The 21,174-nt window shown below is 39.9% G+C and overlaps 1 protein-coding gene across 2 annotated transcripts in view; it reads right to left on the reverse strand.

The window, feature by feature from the left end:
- The window catches only part of LOC111168723 (uncharacterized), a 567,745-nt gene that overhangs the window by 265,312 nt on the left and 281,259 nt on the right, over nucleotides 1–21,174 (reverse strand). Inside the window, exon 5 of one of the 2 annotated variants that reach the window (XM_089920017.1) lies at nucleotides 12,225–17,882. The exons of the other annotated variant lie outside the window; for it this stretch is intronic. The gene's annotated coding sequence lies outside the window, so the exon portion shown is untranslated. Of the gene's footprint in view, nucleotides 1–12,224; nucleotides 17,883–21,174 lie in introns of those variants that run through there. 2 annotated transcript variants of the gene reach the window in all.

Genomic DNA, 21,174 nt, shown 5'->3' on the forward strand with positions numbered 1-21,174 from the left:
AGGGAATACTTTTATAGGAGATGAAAGATAGCACAGTACCTATTTCCCTATGACAGATAATGAGATGCTAATGGGGCCCGCCTCAAACCAGATGGAGAATGTCCGCCAGCACAGTTATGAGTTAGGGAAGGATTTCAGAGAAAACAATTCTTCTTAAAAATGTCCTCGCATCCTTATACTCAAGTTCACTTTAAATTCCTCTAATAGAAGCAAAATCTTTCATTTTACAATTGGTAATGGTGTGTTAAAGGGAAATACTCTTAGAAAAGACAACAGAGTAGCTGTCATTCCCATGGAAGTGTAGATGGCGTCACTGTCTGTTGGGTGTGGCCAGGATTCTGGAGAAAGGAGAAGGGGACAGCATAATGAAACTGTAAGCCTGAAACAGGGACCAGGTTAAGGTCCAGGTTTGAGTTAGGAAACAAGCAAGGTGAAAAAGGTCCAGAAGAAGAAGGTCGGCAGTAAGAATGACTAGTGTGGCCGATTTCATACTTATATGGGAAATAGTTGTAGGTGCAGAGATATTTCCCAAATGCCTTCTTGAGCAGGGCAGGGCAAATTTAGTCACTGCATTTTGGTACAGCTCTCTAATAGTCACAAACTTTCCTATAAAACCCAGCACAAATATGTCCAAAGACGTCAAAATTGCTATGTTCCTTGCTGCCATTCCAGGTTTCAGTAAGATCTTTTTTTTTTTAACATCTTTATTGGAGCATAATTGCTTTACAAGGCATGTTAGTTTCTGCTGTATAACAAAGTGAATCAGCTATACACATACATATATCCCCATATCTACTCCCTCTTGCGTCTCCCTCCCTCCCACTCTCCCTATCCCACCCCTCTAGGTGGTCACAAAGCACCAAGCTGATCTCCCTGTGCAATGCGGCTGCTTCCCACTAGCTAGCTATTTTACATTTGGTAGTGTATATATGTCCATGCCACTCTCTCACTTTGTCCCAGCTTACCCTTCCCCCTCCCCGGGTCCTCAAGTCCATTCTCTATGTCTGTGTCTTTATTCCTGTCCTGCCCCTAGGTTCTTCAGAAACCTTTTTTTTTTTTAGATTCCATATATATGTGTTAGCATACGGTATTTGTTTTTCTCTTTCTGACTTACTTCACTCTGTATGACAGTCTCTAGGTCCATCCACCTCACTACAAATAACTGTTTCATTTCTTTTTATGGTTGAGTAATATTCCATTGTATATATGTGCCACATCTTCTTTATCCATTCATCTGTCGATGGACACTTAGGTTGCTTCCATGTCCTGGCTATTGTAAATAGAGTCAATAAGATCTTTTTATTCTACAAGGAAGACCAGAACTAGGGACTGCTGAACAATTATTTAAAGGAGAACCCTATTTTTAAACACAGACTTATTTTAATTTTTTTCAATATTCAGAGGTAATGCACCTGAGGTTTGGAAGAGGGAGAGCTGCCACAGAAATTAAGAACATGCAGGACCACTGCTTAATGCCAGTATAGGAAGGGCTTCTAAACAGGACTGGCATGATTGAAAAGGGGCTCCCTTTTCATGGGAGAGGGACTATAGGCTGATAAATCAAGAGGTGCTTTTATAAAGAGAGCATCACTAAATGGACAGGGGAGCCTGGGAGCTGTCAACTACAGTCCCACACTCTGTAGGAGACATAAGGAGGGATCACAGGTGATTAGAAGTGTTTTGAGCTAACTGACTCTCCCAGGTAGGGTTAAGCTTAGCAAGAAGACCCCTGCCAGACTATTGCTCCAGTTTTGATCTGCGCCCAGTAAGCAGCTGGCATCATGACCCTTTATCAAAAGCATGTGTGAGTGGATGAAAAGATAAAGTAGAAGACGGTAGGTAGGAAGTATCCAGGTGTCCATGGTTAATTGCATTAAGCCTCACTTGTGCATCTGTGCATCACATGGGGTCTTTTTTTCTTTGTATACGAGCATCATCAGCACAGAGCAAAGGGCAGGGAGGTCCGCACTTCCTTCATCAGTTATGTAGAGATTTACTTATTTCCAGACATCAACTGTACTGCACTGTTTTATTGTCACCACATTCTCTTATGTTCCCTGCTGAGAATGCCTTTTAATAATGACCAACTATTCTAATAGGAGGATTCCTGGCTTGTTTTAAATTCATTCAAATTTAAAATCAACAGGCAGGTAAGAAATAGCAAGAGCCTCAATTAGGGTAATGGTTTTTTTAAAAAGATAATTCCAAGAAAAAATATGGGAGTTAAAATCTGCAGGAGTTGGTTATTAACTGGATTCAGTTGAGAACTATGGGCTATGAGTTGGGTGACTGAATAGAGGACGGTGCCATCAACTGAGGTGGAAAATTGACTACCTGCAGAACTCAAGGTGCCTAAGGGACACTGTATTAATAAAGATCAAGCTCTACTGTGGCAACAAATAGCCCGAAAATCTCAGTGGCTTAACAAACTTTTATTCCTTGCTCTTATTACAGCCTATTGCAATTTGGGCAGTTCTCCTAGGAAGCTCCCCTTCAAGGAGTGACTCAGGAATCCAGGCTCCTCCCATATTGTGACTCTGCCATCTTGGAGAACTTTGCTTCCAGGCATGAGGATAGGAAAGTGAGGGATTGGTGCATATCGTTTCCGTTCATATCAATCCATAAGCTAGGGCTCATTCCCAAACTAAATGCAGGAGAGGCTAGCAATTATAGTCTTCCTGTGTGCCCAGAAAGAACAGGGTAGGGTAAGCATCTAGCCATTTCTGCCACAGACATCCAAGTAATAATAGGGTAGATAGCTGAATAATCCAGCCTAGGGCGAGAGGGGCAAGAGTCAGAGCTAGAGATGTAGATTTGGATGTAACCAACTACTTAAACCTAGAAAAATCTATCAGATCAATCAAGGGGAGCACAGATCACAAGAAAAGAAGGGAAATCTGAGAAACACCAAGTTTTAAAGGACCAGAGAAGGAAGAGACATGGAGAAAGATGGCCGAAGTAGAAATTCACCAGGGACGAGGTGGGGAACAGAGAAAGCAGCATAAAGAATTTTCTTCTAATAATTAAGAGATGTATTCAGCATTCACTGAGGTGAAGCTGATTAAGAGTGAAGGGACCATGTTTACAGAGTCAAAACATTAGCTCAATCTGATGAAGAATTTTTATTCCTTCTGGGTAATAGAGAACTGCTGGGATTCGTGGTTTGGATGCTGGATCAATGAAATTTCTAGGACCTCTCCATCGTATTAACATAAACAATATTAGGATTTTGAGAAAACACTTTCAGAACTGTTGGCATCTATATAATAGAAGGTAAACTGGGCTAGTAGACATATGAAGTGAGTCCTAGTTCTGGCTCTGTGTGGCCATGATGAAGTCAGTCTCTCGGAATGTCAGTACCTGTCTCTGAATGTGGAAATGCACCTTTAATAATAGCAATAATGGGTGACATTCAGTATTCACAATAATGAGTGTTCATGATGTATCAGACCCTGTGCTAACTCCTTCTCACAGATTATCTCATTTATTCAATCCTATTTATTCCAGTCCTATGAAGGAGATAATTTGAGAATATCCACTTTACAAATGGGGAAACTGATGCTGCGAAAAGTTAAGTAAGTTGCCCCTGATCACACACATGTGAAATTTAGGTACAGACAGGTAGAAATATAGGCTCAGAAAGATCAGGATCCCCACACCAGTTGATGCTGCCAAGCTTTCTTCATTTATTCAGAAAATATATAATGTGTGCTTCAGAGACATTGTCCCTGCTCTCAACGAGCAATTTTCCAAGAAACGGGAAGCCAAGCATAGCACAGAGGTCTTTAACTCCCAAAACCCAGGCGAGGGAGCTAATCGGGAGCTATGCTCTCCTCAACACACACTTCCTCACCCAGGCGCTAAGTGGGATATATTTCAAGTCCAGAATTTGATGGGCCCTTAATACATTTGAAATGGTACTTTTCCATTTTTGAGAAGGTGATTCCCCCCATCTTTGTTAGCTGAGTAGGTTAGCAATTAGGTTCTTTATCACTTTGTCAAAAATGGAGCAAGGAAAGCTAAACAAAGCTAGACTTCAATGACCTGTATTCCATAATGTGAAGAAAATGAACAAGGTGACCTAATTTTTAAATCCCTTTCAAGGTAAAGAGCTCAATCTTTTCACTTACCAAAAAAAAAAGTGTTTTTCTTTTAAAGCTATCTATCAATTTACATAGTATAATATCCTTATTATAATAAACCACAGAATTTAATGTATTCTATGAGATTGTGAATATGACCATGTAATACAAATTATCAGGGAAAAACTACAGTATCACAATAAACTAAACTAGCTTACTATTTTACTTTTTAATTTCAATTTAAGTGCATTCTTTATTCCCCTATAATTGTCAGTAAAATTAAATTCTCTTTTCCAATTAGACTAAAATCAAAATGTTTAGCTGTTGAGCCTCTCTGAGCTGTCTATAAATCTCCTTTAACAGGTAAAATAAAAGCCATATCTGGCACCCTATCAGTCTCCAACAGTGTTACTACACATTGTACGCAATAAAAAGATGGTGACTATTTTTTTAATTTTCAAAGCCCAACTTCAGAAAAGATGCCTCGCTAATGATTTTACCTTCCTATTACTACCAATAAACCTATGAAGCCAAGTCTTTTTACTGCTATATCCCCAGGGCCCAGCCCAGGACCTGGGTCATAGTGCATATTCAATATTTGGTTCTTGAACGATTTGAATAGATAAAAACATATTATTTATTAAGGATAGAGCAGTGAACACGACATATAAGGTCCCTATCAAGAAGCCTACATTTACATGATGAAGGATGGAATAAAAGCAAACAAGTAAATAAAATAATTTGTTTTAGCAAGAGATCATAGCTGCTAGCATACTCTTGACACCCGCCCCGCCAAATAGTCCTCATTTATACCATTGAAGGTCATCCTCTTTAACTGACTGAACAGCTTCTGGAAGAATAAATATGGTATGATATAAGTGGGCACCCCATCAGCCAGTTTTGTCTACTGAGGCCTGGTTATCCACCTTGACCAGCCTTACAATCTGTTCTTTAATAAACAGATGCCCTACACCACCCCAGTTCCAGCAAAGCGACTGCTAAAATAGCCTGGAGTTGTCTGCATGCTGCTAGTCTCTCTCACAGGCTGGAGAATCCTACAGGGCAAAACTTAATTTCAATTATTCTGCAGGGCAGAAACTAAAGACTAATGTCATCTGGGTCTGTAGATGTACACTTGCAATGGTTCACTTAAGAATGTTGTTCTGGGTGAGCTGTATGCATGCCTATCTCAAATGTTTTGCACACATAGTTTTAAATTGTCCCCATTTGATGGAAGGTAAACACAGTGGCCCTAGGCAAAACTGAAAATCAAGACAAGTCTGTCTTAAATATCTAGCCTCCTCTTTCTATACCCTGCTATATTATGCTCATATACTCACTATTCGTCAGGGTTTGTGCAGAAAATGGAAACCACTCTAGGTATTTCAAGTAGATTTTATTTTAGTTCAGATAATTAGGTGTTATCAAATCATTGGAGGGGGGCTTGAGGAATGAGCCCAACTGGAGCACCACAGAAAACAATTATTGTGTGGGGGAGGAAGGTTCGGATTTTGAAATTTAATTTTCATATATAGCCTGAATAAAGTAGCCGTTAGTTGCTCAAAGAATAAGAATTGCCTATCAAAAACTCTATTCAAAAGCTTTTGGCTTTTCTAAAGAATTCTGGCTTCAAAAGCAGATTTCTAAAATTTAAGCCTTACTTGGTACATAAGAAAAGTCTTTAAAATTCCATGGAAAATAACTATTCACTCCAAAAATATCATTTGGAATTCAAAAACAGAAGAAATAAAGCTAATATCCAGCATTGAGAGGACTGTTTTAAGTGGAAGAAACCTTCTAAAGATCAAAGGTAATACAATAACTAATTCCAACCTTTGTCTTTTATTACCATTTTGTGTAGGTTTAGGTACTTTGGGTCTGTGCTGTCTCCTCTTTCCTTTACTAAGCCCTAGGAATCTGTAGCTTGCTTACAGACCACAGGCAGCAATATTACCCATTATAACAGCACTAGATCTACAGTCTACCTTCTCACATTCAAGAATTTGACAAAATCATTCCATAAAGCAATTTATGCAGAATTGCTCTATTACTTTAAAAATAAAATTAAACTTTGAAGGGAAAAATTTTTAACTATAATAAAGTACAGTTTAGAACTTACATGGTTCTAGTACCAAACTGTTTTATTCCTCTATTTTTGTTTGCAATATGTATTGGTACTTTCCAATTCTCTTTGAAGATCTGCCCATGCTGGCATTCCCCGCCATTACAAATACCTATGGCAGTCCTTTCTTCCAGAGCTGCACAAAGGATGTCTGTTCACATGGTGCTTGGTCCTGACTGCCTAAGAATGAAGCCAATGAAGCCATCTCCACAGCTGTGGAAGCAAAGCCTCCGAAGGGGCTATGATGCTCTCTGTGCCTTTTCCTAAGTCAAAATAAAGAAGGCAAAGCATCCAGAAAAACCCAAAAAAGGAGGGAGTTCAGTGAATTTCCGGGTTGGCAAACACGCAGAGATTTGGGGAGAATGGCAGGCTGGAAAGGGCATGGGAGCTCCAAGCCCTCTCCCCATACTTTGCCCTCTGCATCTCTCCCACCTGGCTGTTCCTGAGTTTTACCTTGCATAATGAGCTGGTGATCTAGAACTTATAGGGACAGAAGACAGGGGCCTTAGACCCTAAGGGCAAAGTGTGTGTCCTTCATCTGTGCACTGAGAATCATCCATCCTTCACTGGCTGAGTCCAAAACAGACTGGAAAAGAGAAAAGCCATCTGGCTGACAGGGTCTTGGTACTCCAGCTGGGTATCACGCCTGTGCCTATGAGGTGTGAGAGCCGAGTTCAGGACATTGGTCTACCAGAGACGTCCCGGCTCCACGTAATATCAAACGGCGAAAGTTCTCCCAGAGATCTCCATCTCAACGCTAAGACCCAGCTCCACTCAACGAACAGCAAGCTCCAGTGCTGGCCACCGCATGCCAAACAACTAACAAGACAGGAACACAACCCCACCCATTAGCAGAGAGGCTGCCTAAAATCATAATAAGGTCACACACACCCCAAAACAAACCACTGGACACGGTCCTGCCCACCAGAAAGACAAGATCCAGCCTCATCCACCAGAACACAGGTACCATTCCCCTCAAGCAGGAAGCCTACACAACCCACTGAAACAACTTTAGCCACTGTTGGCAGACACCAAAAACAATGGGAAATACGAACCTGCGGCCTGCAAAAAGGAGACCCCAAACACAGTAAGTTAAGCAAAATGAGAAGACACAAAAACACACAGCAGATGAAGGAGCAAGGTAAAAACCCACCAGACCAAACAAATGAAGAGGAAATAGGCAGTCTACCTGGAAAAGAATTCAGAGTAATAATAGTAAAGATGATCCAAAATCTTGGAAATAGAAGGGAGAAAATGCAAGAAATGTTAAACAAGGACCTAGAAGAACTAAAGAGCAAACAAATGATGAACAACACAATAAATGAAATTTAAAATCTCTAGAAGGAATCAACAGCAGCATAACTGAGTCAGAAGAATGGATAAGGGACCTGGAAGATAAAAGAGTGGAAATAACTACCTCAGAGCAGAGTAAAGAAAAAAGAATGAAAAGAATTGAGGACAGTTTCAGAGACCTCTGGGACAACCTTAAAGCATCAACATTTGAATTATAGGGGTCCCAGAAGAAGAAGAGAAAAAGAAAGGCACTGAGAAAATATTTGAAGAGATTATAATTGAAAACTTCCCTAACAAGGGAAAGGAAATAGTCAAGTCCAGGAAGTGCAGAGAGTCCCATACAGGATAAATCCAAGGAGAAACACGCCAAGACACATATTGATCAAACTATCAAAAATTAAATACAAAGAAAAAATATTAAAAGCAGCAACGGAAAAGCAACAAATAATATACAAGGGAATCCCCATAAGGTTAACAGCTGATCTTTCAGCAGAAACTCTGCAAGCCAGAAGGGAGTGGCAGGACATATTTAAAGTGATGAAACAGAATAACCTACAACCAAGATTTCTCTACCTGGCAAGGATCACATTCAGATTTGATGGAGAAATTAAAACCTTTACAGTCAAGCAAAGGCTAAGAGAATTCAGCACCACCAAACCAGCTTTACAACAAATGTGAAAGGAACTTCTCTAGGCAGGAAACACAAGAGAAGGAAAAAACTTACAATAACAAACCCAAAAAAATTAAGAAAATGGTAATAGGGGGCTTCCCTGGTGGCACAGTGGTTGAGAGTCAGCCTGCCGATGCAGGGGACGCGGGTTTGTGCCCCGGTCCAGGAGGATCCCACGTGCCATGGAGCGCCTGGGTCCGTGAGCCATGGCCGCTGAGCCTGTGCATCCAGAGCCTGTGCTCCGCAGTGGGAGAGGCCACAGCAGTGAGAGGCCCGCGTACCACCAAAAAAAATGGTAATAAGAACATACATATCGATAACTTCCTTAAATGTAAATGGATTAAATACTTCAGCCAAAAGACACAGACTGGCTGAATGGATACAAAGACAAGACATGCACATATGCCGTCTAAAAGAGACCCACTTCAGACCTAGGGACACATACAGACTGAAAGTGAGGGGATAGAAAAAGATATTCCATGCAAATGGAAATCAAAAGAAAGCTGGAGTAGCAATTCTCATATCAGACAAAATAGACTTTAAAATAAAGACTATTACAAGAGACATAAAAGGACACTACATAATGATCAAGGGATCAATCCAAGTAGAAGATATAACAATTGTAAATCTCTATGCACCCAACATAGGAGCACCTCAATACATAAGGCAAATGCTAACAGCCATAAAAGGGGAAATTGACTGTAACACAATCATAGTAGGGGACTGTAACACCCTGCTTTCACCAATGGACAGATCATCCAAAATGAAAATAAATAAGGAAACACAAGCTTTAAATGATACATTAAACAAGATGGACTTAATTGATATTTATAGGACATTCCATCTAAAAACAACAGAATACACTCTCTTCTCAAGTGCTCATGGAATATTCTCCAGGATAGATCATATCATGGGTCACAAATCAAACCTTGGTGAATTTAATAAAATTGAAATCATATCAAGTATCTTTCCCAACCACAACGCTATGAGACTAGATATCAATTACAGGAAAAAACTGTAAAAAACACAAACACATGGAGGCTAAACAATATACTACTAAATAACCAAGAGATGACTTCAGAAATCAAAGAGGAAATAAAAAGATACCTAGAAACAAATGACAATGAAAACACGATGACCCAAAACCTATGGGATGCAGCAAAAGCAGTTCTAAGAGGGAAGTTTAGAGCAATACAATCCTACCTCAAGAAACAAGAAACATCTCAAACAACCTAACCTTACACCTAAAGAAATTAGAGAAAGAAGAACAAAACAACCCCTAAGTTATCAGAAGGAAAGAAATCTTAAAGATCAGATCAGAAATAAATGAAAAATAAATGAAGAAAACAATAGCAAAGATCAATAAAACTAAAAGCTTGTTCTTTGAGAAGATAAACAAAATTGATAAACCATTAGCCAGACTCATCAAGAAAAAAAGGGAGAAGACTCAAATCAATATAATTAGAAAGGAAAAAGGAGAAGTAACAACTGACAATGCAGAAGTACAAAGGATAATGAGAGATTACTACAAGCAACTATATGCCAATAAAATGGACAACCTGGAAGTAATGGACAAATTCTTGGAAAAGCACAACCTTCCGAGACTGAACCAGGAAGAGATAGAAAATATAAACAGACCAATCACAAGCACTGAAATTGAAACTGTGATTAAAAATCTTCCAACAAGGGCTTCCCTGGTGGCACAGTGGTTGAGAGTCCGTCTGCCGATGCAGGGGACACGGGTTTGTGCCCCGGTCCGGGAAGATCCCACATGCCGCGGAGCGGCTTGGCCCGTGAGACATGGCTGCTGAACCTGCGTGTCCGGAGCCTGTGCTCCACAACAGGAGAGGCCACAACAGTGAAAGGCCCACGTACCACAAAAAAAAAAAAAAAAAAAAATTCTTCCAACAAACAAACGTCCTGGACCAGATGGCTTCACAGGAGAATTCTATCAAACATTTAGAGAAGAGCTAACACCTATCCTTCTCAAACTCTTCCAAAATATAGCAGAGGGAGGAACACTCGCAAACTCATTGTAGAAGGCCACCATCACCCTGATACCAAATCCAAACAAAGATGTCACAAAGAGAGAAAACTACAGGCCAATAGCACTGATGAACATAGATACAAAAATCCTCAAAAAAATATTAGCAAACAGAATCCAACAGCACATTAAAAGGATCATACACCATGACCAAGTGGGGTTTATCCCCAGAAAGCAAGGATGCTTCAATATACGCAAATCAATCAGAGTGATACACCACATTAAACAATTGAAGGATAAAAATCATATGATCATCACAATAGATGCAGAAAAAGCTTTCGACAAAATTCAACACCGATTTATGATAAAAACCCTCCAGAAAGTAGACATCGAAGGAACTTACTTCAACATAATAAAGGTCATACATGTCAAACCCACAACCAACATCATTCTCAATGGTGACAAACTGAAACCATTTCCTCTAAGATCAGGAACAGGACAAGGTTGTCCACTGTAACCACTATTATTCAACATAGTTTTGGAAGTTTTAGTCACAGCAATCAGAGAAGAAAAAGAAATAAAAGGAATCCAAACAGGAAAAGAAGAAGTAAAGCTGTCACTGTTTGCAGAGGACATGATACTATACATAGAGAATCCTGAAGAGGCTACCAGAAAACTACAAGAGCTAATCAATGAATTTGGTAAAGTAGCAGGATACAAAATTAATGCACAGAAATCCCTTGCATTCCTATACACTAATGATGAGAAATCTGAAAGAGAAATTAAGGAAACACTCCCACTTACCATTGCAACAAAAAGAATAAAATACCTAGGAATAAACCTACCTAAGGAGACAACAGACCTGTATGCAGAAGACTATGACACTGATGATAGAAATTAAAGATGATTCAAACAGATGGAGAGATAAAGCATGCTCTTGGATTGGAAGAATCAACATTGTGAAAATGACTATACTACCCAAAGCAATCTACAGATTCAATGCAATCCCTATCAAACTACCACAGGCATTTTTCACAGAACTAGAACAAAAAATTTCACAATTTGTATGGAAACACAAAAGACCCTGAATAGCCAACGCAATCTTGAGAAAGAAAAATGGAGCTGGAGGAATCAGGCTCCTGGACTTCAGACTACACTACAAAGCTACAGTAATCAAGACAGTATGGTACTGGAACAAAAACAGAAATACAGATCAATGGAACAGGATAGAAAGCCCAGAGACAGACCCACGCATATATGGTCACCTTATCTTTGATAAAGGAGGCAAGAATATACAATGGAGGAAAGACAGCCTCTTCAACGAGTGGTACTGGGAAAGCTGGACAGCTACATGGAAAAGAATGAAATTAGAACATTCCCTAACACCATACACAAAAGTAAACTCAAAATGGTTTAAAGATCTAAATGTAAGACCAGACACTATAAAATTCTTAGAGGAAAACATAGGAAGAACACTCTATGACATAAATCACAGCAAGATCCTTTCTGACCCGCCTCCTAGAGAAATGGCAATAAAAACTAAAATGAAAAATGAGACCTAATGAAACTTAAAAGCTTTTGCACAGCAAAGGAAACCATAACCAAGATGAAAAGACAACCCTCAGAATGGATGAAAATATTTGCAAACGAAGCAACTGACAAAGGATTAATCTCCAAGATATACAAGAAGCTCTGGCAGCTCAATATCAAAAAAACAAACAAACCAATCCAAAAATGGGCAGAAGATCTAAAGAGACATTTCTCCAAAGAAGATATACAGATTGCCAACAAACACACGAAAGGATGCTCGACATCACTAATCATTTGAGAAATGCAAATCAAAACTACAACGGGGTATCACCTCACACCAGTCTGAATCGCCATCGTCAAAATATCTACAAACAATAAATGCTGGAGAGGGTGTGGAGAAAAGGGAACCCTCTTGCACTCTTGGTGGGAATGTAAATCGATACAGCCACTATGGAGAACAGTATGGAGGTTCCTTAAAAAACTAATAATAGAACTTCCATACGACCCAGCAATCCCACTACTGGGCATATACCCTGAGAAAAGCATAATTCAAAAAGAGTCATGTACCACAATGTTCACTGCAGCTCTATTTACAATAGGCAGGACTTGGAAGCAACCTAAGTGTCCATCAACAGCTGAATGGATAAAGAAGATGTGGCACATGTATATAATGGAATACTACTCAGCCATAAAAAGAAACGAAACTGAGTTATTTGTAGCGAGGTGGATGGACCTAGAGACTGTCATACAGAGTGAAGTAAGTCAGAAAGAGAAAAACAAATATCGTATGCTAACACATATATATGGAACCTTAAAAAAAAAAAAGGTTTCTGAAGAACCTAGGGGCAGGACAAGAATAAAGACGCAGACGTAGAGAATGGACTTGAGGACACGGGGAGGGGGAAGGGTAAGCTGGGACGAAGTGAGAGAGTGGCATGGACATATATACACTACCAAATGTAAAATAGCTAGTGGGAAACAGCCACATAGCACAGAGAGATCAGCTCGGTGCTTTGTGACCACCTAGAGGGGTGGGATAGGGAGGGTGGGAGGGAGATGCAAGATGGAGGAGATATGGGGATATATGTATATGTATAGCTGATTCACTTTGTTATACAGCAGAAACTAACACACCATTGTAAGGCAATTATACTCCAATAAAAATGTTTAAAAACAAAAAACAAAAAACTAACCATCACAGTCACATACTGTGACTCCTCTACTCAGAGATGAAGTTATTCCAGATCAGGAAGTTATCCAGGAACTACAGAATGTAAACAATTTAGACAGCGCTTTTTCCAACACTTCGCCTTATATACTCAGCATTATTGTAATCATTTTAGAGATAAGGAAACTGAGGCTGAGAGAGATTTAAAGGGCTTCTGGTATAGTCGTAACTAGAACTCAAGTGTATTTCCAATTCAGCTTTCTCTTCATGACACCACAATTTTGGGTTGAGAGGAACAACAAGGTTAGTGACATGGGCTGGTAGAAGGAGTCATCCATCTTGGGGCAGATCATGAGAATGCAGCCGTGAGCAGTTACTGGATTTGCCTATATGAACGGTGTTGGGGAAGAGAATGGACTTGGCATTTCAGACAGACGATAGGACCCTGCATCCAGGACGAACCGGTCTCCTTTCTTTCAAAATTTAAACTTTTCTACTCACTAATAACTTGGGCTTTTAAAGGAATTACATATGTTAATTTTTTAACTTGCATAAATTAGAGGAGAGTCTTACAATATTCTTTGTCTTAAGTGCCAGGATTATCCTAAACTAGAGCAAAGTATGTAAAACTTCATCACATCTGGCTGAGTTTTAAAGATTTCAAGAGCATGTTTCCTGGGGTTTGCTTGCCTATGTATTATTATGCTTCTCTAATATGCTTGTGTAATTATTATACAAATTTATTGACTTTGCAGGATTCACAGTCCCAGCAATTTCTCATTGATTACTTCAGGACTGATTTTATCAAAGGCTAAACAAGGACCTCCAGGAACTGAAGAAGCTCAAAAATGAATGCAACTGGGAATTTCTTTCTATCTGCTGAGTCTCGTGTGGAAACTTTTTGCTAGCATCCGTGAGTGGAACTTCCTAAGTACCAGCACAGAGCTAGGAAGCTTATGGCAATTTTAAGAAAAATGTTTAGGTTCAATAATAACAGTTTACTGGAAGCACCTCTGATTTTCTTTTCCTGCCCTTTTTTATGCGCTTGGTTGTTTTGCTAAATTAAGTTTGAGGTTCACTCGCTTTGTTATAACACCACGTTAATGAGGCCAAAATGTCAGGCTCCATCTCCGTAGTGACAAACTGCGCCCCTAACCTCAGGGAGCTTCCCTGGTAGACGAAAACAGGGAGGATATTTGCAAATACAGGGAAAACAATTTCAGGTCCTGACACGGAGACTGGCATTGCCTTCACTTTACACAAAATAGCAAATTGTTCCCTTCCGTAAGAAAGAAAAACCCAAAGGAAATTATTAGTGTCATAGAAGAAATGAGATTGTCAAAACAAAAAAACAAAGTAGAAGGTCCAAAAATGATTAACACAAAACCAAACCCATGGTTTAGAGGACAGAAGTTTTATTTGGTTTGAGATGCCCCAGGGATTACTCGGCATAAATGTGCTAAACAGTCCAGGTTGCACATCATGTAATTAAAATCTGATTAATTCTTATCGGGTTAGCAAAGGATGGTGCTTTTTACCCCCCGAACAAATTGGCAATGCACCTGAACATTAAATTTAATTTGTCATTTTGCACATTTCACTGGCTCTATTGTAACAGACTTAGAAGCACATTTGCCACTCTGTCCTTTTTTGACATCAGTTCTCCCTACACTACGTACATTAGGTAAATACTAAAATGTAGACAGGACAGAGTACTTTTAAAATTCTCTCATTTAGGAACATCACAATGAACTAATTGTGATTCAAGATATCAACACTACTTCTTGGCAGTTGCTACCAGCAAAGACAATAAAATGTAAATGAACAAATTACTGTTTAAACAGCAATACTTTTGATAATCAGCAGATACACTGAGGGATAAATATGGGGGAGAAAATCTGAAAAGGGAAAAAGGGGATTTAAATTTAAACAGAATTTCTTTTAATGTTTCCCCCATCGTACTAAAGTCCATCTTTAATTCATATTACAGTGAGCAATTTGTAATGCTATGTCAAAATAAATATGCAGGGCTTCTCTGGTGGCGCAGTGGTTGAGAGTCCGCCTGCCGATGCAGGGGACACGGGTTCGTGCCCCGGTCCAGGAAGATCCCACATGTCACGGAGCGGCTGGGCCCGTGAGCCATGGTCGCTGAGCCTGCGCGTCCAGAGCCTGTGCTCCGCAACGGGAGAGGCCACAACAGTGAGAGGCCCGTGTACCGCAAAAAAAAAAAAAAAAAAAAGATATGCAAAGAAGATATGCATTTAAATTTTAAATCTGACCCCTAAGTTTGAATTTAACATTGTGGCCTAACTGAGTCCTGTATGTGGAATGGGAATTTTGAATCTGTTTTGAATGTCACAAGGATCAGCGATCATGCATAGTGTTACCATTGTTCATTACCTAATATGACTTGTGAAAAGAACATGAAATGGCATTAATCATTATTTTCTACTACTAATAATATACTTTCAATGCAAATTTCACCATTTTCTAAATATCTGGCAGCAGGAAATTCTTCTCCTTCATCACAGTCACCAACCACCCCCGCTCCTTTATTCCGGATTTGCAGCTGGAAGCCTTGGTGACTGATAAAAAGCATCCCCCACCAAAGGGAAGATTTAGACCTTACAACATTAAAGAAAAACTGAACTCCTGACCCCAAACCCAAACACCTAGAATCACAAAATCATCGGGCCCATGGGACCTCAGGAGTTGCCGAAGGTCACCCAGCTGGTTAAAGGCAGAGAGGGAAATGGAAACCAGAGCTCCTGACTTCAGGTTGAGTGTTCATCCGCATACACAAAAATGAGCAGAATAACATCAGCTGGAGAAGCACAGACCTAGGATCACACAGACCTGGGTTTGAATTCTGATTCTGCCAATTCTTTGCTTTAATTTCTTCATCTGAAAAAGGTAAAAGCTAATGATACATACTAGGCATGTTATTGTGAGGATTAAGTGATATGATACACAGAAAGTACTTAATCATAGGCCTGGCAAAGAGTAAATAGTAAATATTAACAATGGGTATTAACTCATGTTGCCTAGACAACAATTTTTGTTCATATAAGTAACCTTTGTCTCCCACTCTCCTCCAAAAGAAACACAAGCTATACATATAGTTATATATATATATAAAGTTATATATATACACAGTTGGTAAGGATGAAACTTGGACTCAAGTTCAGTGTATTGCTTCATCAACAGGGAAAAACAAGAGATTCAAAGAAGACAACATAACTTACTACAGGGCAAATAATATCCAATGTGTCTTCAACGGCCTGTAAAATGATCCTAGTGACCTTATTTGTCTGCCCATCCAACTCCCAACACACATCTGTGCCCTTTAGCACAACTGGAAAGTGAGCAAACATGGTGATGGGATAAGCGAAGGGAGCTGGTGGTGTTTATCTAGGCCAATGCTGCATGTGTACATGTCGGGGGGTGGGCAATGCATGTGAGTACTCAAGGAGGAGGGGGGAGGGAGACACAGAGGGTGAGAGAGAGATTGACTAGTGAGGCTAACTGCTTAACCAGAAAAGTACACCTTGTTTCTACCAGGGCAAGGCTCCTAGGTACTGTTAAGTAGCCATAGCCTAAATGTCAGAGCTGGAATAAGGGAGTCATAGTGGCAGTTGCCAACCTAGAAGGAGCCCTAGACCCTCATTAGAGATGGAGACAAGTGTGTTCACCAGAACTCTCTCCAGTTAGAACACAGTATGTGCTGAATGATTTAAGAAGCTGTTGGGAATTGGGACTCCACAGGGGTATTTCTTCAGTGTGGCTGTATTGGTCTGGACTTTTGAGTTTTAAATTTATCCTCTCAATTAGGACACTTCCAAGAGTGAAATAAAACACTATTAATAACTATGCTGGGAGAACAGGTATAAAGTAGGACTGTCCCAAAATGAGGACACATGGTCACCTTAGTTTTAAGTGTTGGAAATCTAATCGAACTGGCTTCAGCAAAATGACATTTATTGGGCTCAGTGTTTTAAAAGTCCAGTGGTAAGTCTAGCGTCAAGAATGCCAGTTTCCAAGACTCGGTCTCTCTCACTCCATCTCTCTCTGTTCTGTTTTCCCTTCTCAGGCATGCCCAGTCCCCGTAGTGGCCCCTGGCACCTCCAGGCTTACATCCTGCATCTTAGCAACATCAGCTTCTGTTTCCCAACACTCTACCAAAGTCCAAGAAAAGTTTCATTGGTCCACTTGGGTCTCAAGCCCATCTTTGACCCAGTCACTGTGGCCATGAGGGAATGGAATAGGCTGATTTGTCAAATCTGTATCATAAGGCCACTTCTGCACTTGAGGATAAGAGAGAGGACGAGTCAACCACCCAAACCACATGGACCAAGCTTAATCAAGGTATGATTCCCCAATGGAAAAGCAAGACATAAATTTGCAAGAAGGGAAATTATGCTGGCCAGGTAAGATCAATAATGTTCACTAACTCCAGGACTTGTGTTTAGCTAATAAACATTTTTTTGGTAAGATCCTTATGTGCCAGGATCCATGTTAATGACTCTATCTGGATTTCCCCATTTAAACTTCAAAACAATTATACAAGCTAGATACTTTATTACATGCATATTATAGATGAGGTAGCTCAGGTACATAGAAAATTAAGTCACTTCCCCATTCACAAGCCAGGGCATGACAAATTCAAGACTGGAAGCCAGGCAGTCAGATTCCAGAACACATGCTCTTAGCTCTTACCTAGGGAAACATCCCATGCAGGCTATGGCAAGCACATTTGGTTAGATCTCTTGGAACAACACGAGAGAGGTTTGGAGTGGATTAGAAGAGCGAGCCTAAGGCCAGTCAATAAAAGCATCCTGTCTGTTGATTTAAAGCCCCAAAGTCCTGATACAAATTACTGCAGTACCTGACAGAGTCCGGAGGCCCTGCAGTCAGCCAGCTTCTTGGGATAAGAATGAGAAGCAGCTTGATCTGTCTGGCTTCAGCTGTATCTCTAAAATACCAGCAGGGAAGTCTCTCAACACAACTGAGAGAGTATGCTCCAACAGTGGGTCCTATGAATTCAATAAGCCCTCCATTAATAAACAACAACAAAAATTTAACCTCAAAGAATGGGGGAAAAAAGGAGGGGGGGTATTTACAAACTACTTTTCTTATAGCAAAGAATTTCTTATTACAGTTACGCAAAAGGAACTTCAAAGATTCCAGAAATAATTTAGTTATGTCAATGCAGAGCATTACTTGGCAACTTTGAGTGCAAGTATATTTAAATATATTTGGCCATGTTTACTTGCACATTCTTAAATTAGACCTGAATAACTAGCTGATAGATACATAGTACAAACAGCTTGTTTGTAACAGGAAAACTGTTCAATCTATCTTCCTTTATAACTGAGCTTCCACAACCTTGATTTATTGGTGTAGTTCAGGAAATTTATCCCACATAGTGTTATAGGGAATCACTTTCATTTGTATGCTAACTGCTTTTGATTATTTTTTTTAGCATCGTCAGTGGCCTTGATGATTGATTTTCAATCTAGCTAAACGAGTTCGTATTATACATATTTCCCAGTAGGAAAGAGATTATCTTAGCAGATAGTACACTTCGTGGCACAAAGAAAGTTCTAGCTCATTCCACTGACATTTGAAAGTTTTCAAGGGACATGCCACATGAGCAAGGCTTCTGGGCTTTTGAAGGAAAGATTATAGCAACAAGCAAAAAAAGTAGTTAATTCTTTAATGAAATGACATAGATACAGTGAGGGTACACATAACAGTTAAACAGTTACTTAAGAATTTAGTCTCTGGGGTTTGAATCTTAGCATCACCACTTACCAGTATGTGACTCTAGGCAAGTTACTGAACCTGTCTAGGCCTTCGTTTCCACACCGCAAAATCAGAGCCACTAGCAATATCAACAATATTGAGTTGTTTGAGGATTAAATAAAATGATGCATGTGTGACACATTTGGCATGGTTCTTGGCTCATAGAAAGCCCTCAATAAATACTAGCTCTTGTTGCTGTTGTTGTTGTTTTTAGAGTTGCAAAGGAAATAAACACAAAGATACCTCTCTGGCCACCAGATACCTAATAACTTAAGGGGAATGGAATACGAGATTGACCATTTCCACTTAGCCCATTGTGACTTCTCTGCACATAGGCTAGAATTTATTCTTTTGATTATCAACCCACATTTGTCACAATGTCCCAGTCAAAGAATGAAGTGGGATCATTATTCCGAGATGCTTTTAATTAATACAGCAGTAAATTTTCATTCATTTCAGAGTTTTCCTTCCTGACCCATATCTATCATATTTGATCATATATCATATCCTGACCATATAAACAAAGCCTTTGTCCTATACATTGCCTTTCTGTATCTTTCACCCCCAGCCCCCGCCATGCCACCAATTCTCCTCCAAAAGACTTGTAGCATTACTAGCTGTAACTTTGCAAAATCTGAGGATATGCTTCACATTATACTTGAGGCAGGTACCAGACAGCGCATTTCCCATCCTCGTCCCCCAGCCCTCCAGGGAAAATAGGACTGTATGATATGTAATGGACATACCTGTGGTTTCTGCACCCATCCATGTTCTTTTTTTTGATGACACTACTGGATTTGCTTTGGGGAAGTCCCTTTAGCCCACTGCACAGTTACAGTGAGGTTGTCAGGTAAGGTACCTACTTCTCCTGGACAAAGAATGGACATATGACCTGTATTTGTTTCCTAAGGGTACCAAAACAAATTAAAACAAACTTCCTGGCTCAAAACAACAAAAACTTACTCTCTCACAGTTTAGGAGGACCCCAGTCCAAAATCAAGCTGCCATCAGGGTTGGTTATTTCTGGAGGCTCTGAGGGATAAACTGTCCCCTGTCTCCCTTCCAACCTACAGTGGATGTTGTCAATCCTTGGTGTTCCTCAGCTTGTAGACACATCACTCCTATCTCACCTCCTTCTCCGTGTCTCTGGGCCTCCTTCTTTTCTGCCTCTCATTAGGACATTCTCATCAGATGCAGGACCCACCCTTATCAAGTATGGCCTCATTTCTACCCTTACCTTAGTTACATCTGTAAAAAGCCTTATTCCCATGTTTTGAAATTCTGGGTGGACATGAATTTTGAGTGGATGCTATTCGACCCATTCCATGACCCAAGACAGGCCAATCCAACTCTCTTTCCCTGGAAAACCAAAAGAACTAAAATTATTTGCAACACGTTTGTTTTATCAGCAGAATCCTGAAGAGACTGCCCACTAGTTCCTGTTACTTATGTTCCAGAAGCTTCTCTGGTCTCCTACGTTGCATGGCTGAGTTATTCAGGGTCTCCTTCATTCTGTGCATTACCCAATATCCTGGCAATAAATTCCCATGTAGCTTAACCAGGTGGAATCAGGTTCTGCTACGAGAAACCAAAGGAGTCTAAAGCAGAGACTACAATGTCTGAACCACCTCAGTCCTGAAATGTAGAAATAAGAATAATTGATGTCAAGGCCTGTTTTTTACACTTTCCACTAACTAAATAGTCCTTTGATCACAACTCTTCCACCCATCTAACTTAGAATATTTTATTTCTGGAGACTTTACCTGCTTGTCACAGTAATTTTTCTAGAAGTCTTAGAAGTTTATGCAAATATGTAGGTCATAGTTCCCAGCCTCCTTCCAAATCCTGAAAGTGCTGACAGACTGACTAAACTAAGAAGTTATCTTATAATCCTAGGGCAGACTAATTAAATCCTACACATTGACATTTTTGGCTAAAAAATGATAACTACACTAATTAGCCCATTAGAAAATGTGCATATCTCATTGTGCCAAATGAGAGGGGATTCCTTATAATTGTTCCTATAGGATTGCACGCAACTGCTGGGGACACGAGCTAATTGCAGGAAACGTCATTACCTTCCAAGTCCCATCACCCACTTAACTACTGAAGAGGTTCCCGAACAGTGAGGAGGAGGAGTCAGAGCTGGATGGGTTTTCCTAGAATCGTGGCTCATCACCACCACACTCCAAAGTTTTTAGGAACATAATAAGTCTTTGCAAGTGGAATGAACGTGGCCTCTGACTTTCTACCAGATCCCACACTGTCTCAGGACACCAGGAAGCCAATAATGCTAACAAACTAGTACAGAGTGAAAAATTAAAACACTGTAAACTTTTGAAGACACATGTTTATGAAGAACATTTGGAGCTTTCAGGAAATCATTTATTTAAGTAAAATCCCTAAAGATTTACTAAATGTCAGGCAGAGAAATTAAAATGTCAGTATACTGCAGCAAGGTCAAAACTGAATTAATAGCATGGAGGCAAATTACTCAATTGGATACAATTTAACCAATCT

The sequence above is a fragment of the Delphinapterus leucas genome, chromosome 11 (assembly GCF_059928025.1).
Source record: "Delphinapterus leucas isolate spDelLeu-1000000601 "Yukka" chromosome 11, BTC_Dleu_Yukka2, whole genome shotgun sequence".
Classification (NCBI taxonomy): Eukaryota; Metazoa; Chordata; class Mammalia; order Artiodactyla; family Monodontidae; genus Delphinapterus; species Delphinapterus leucas.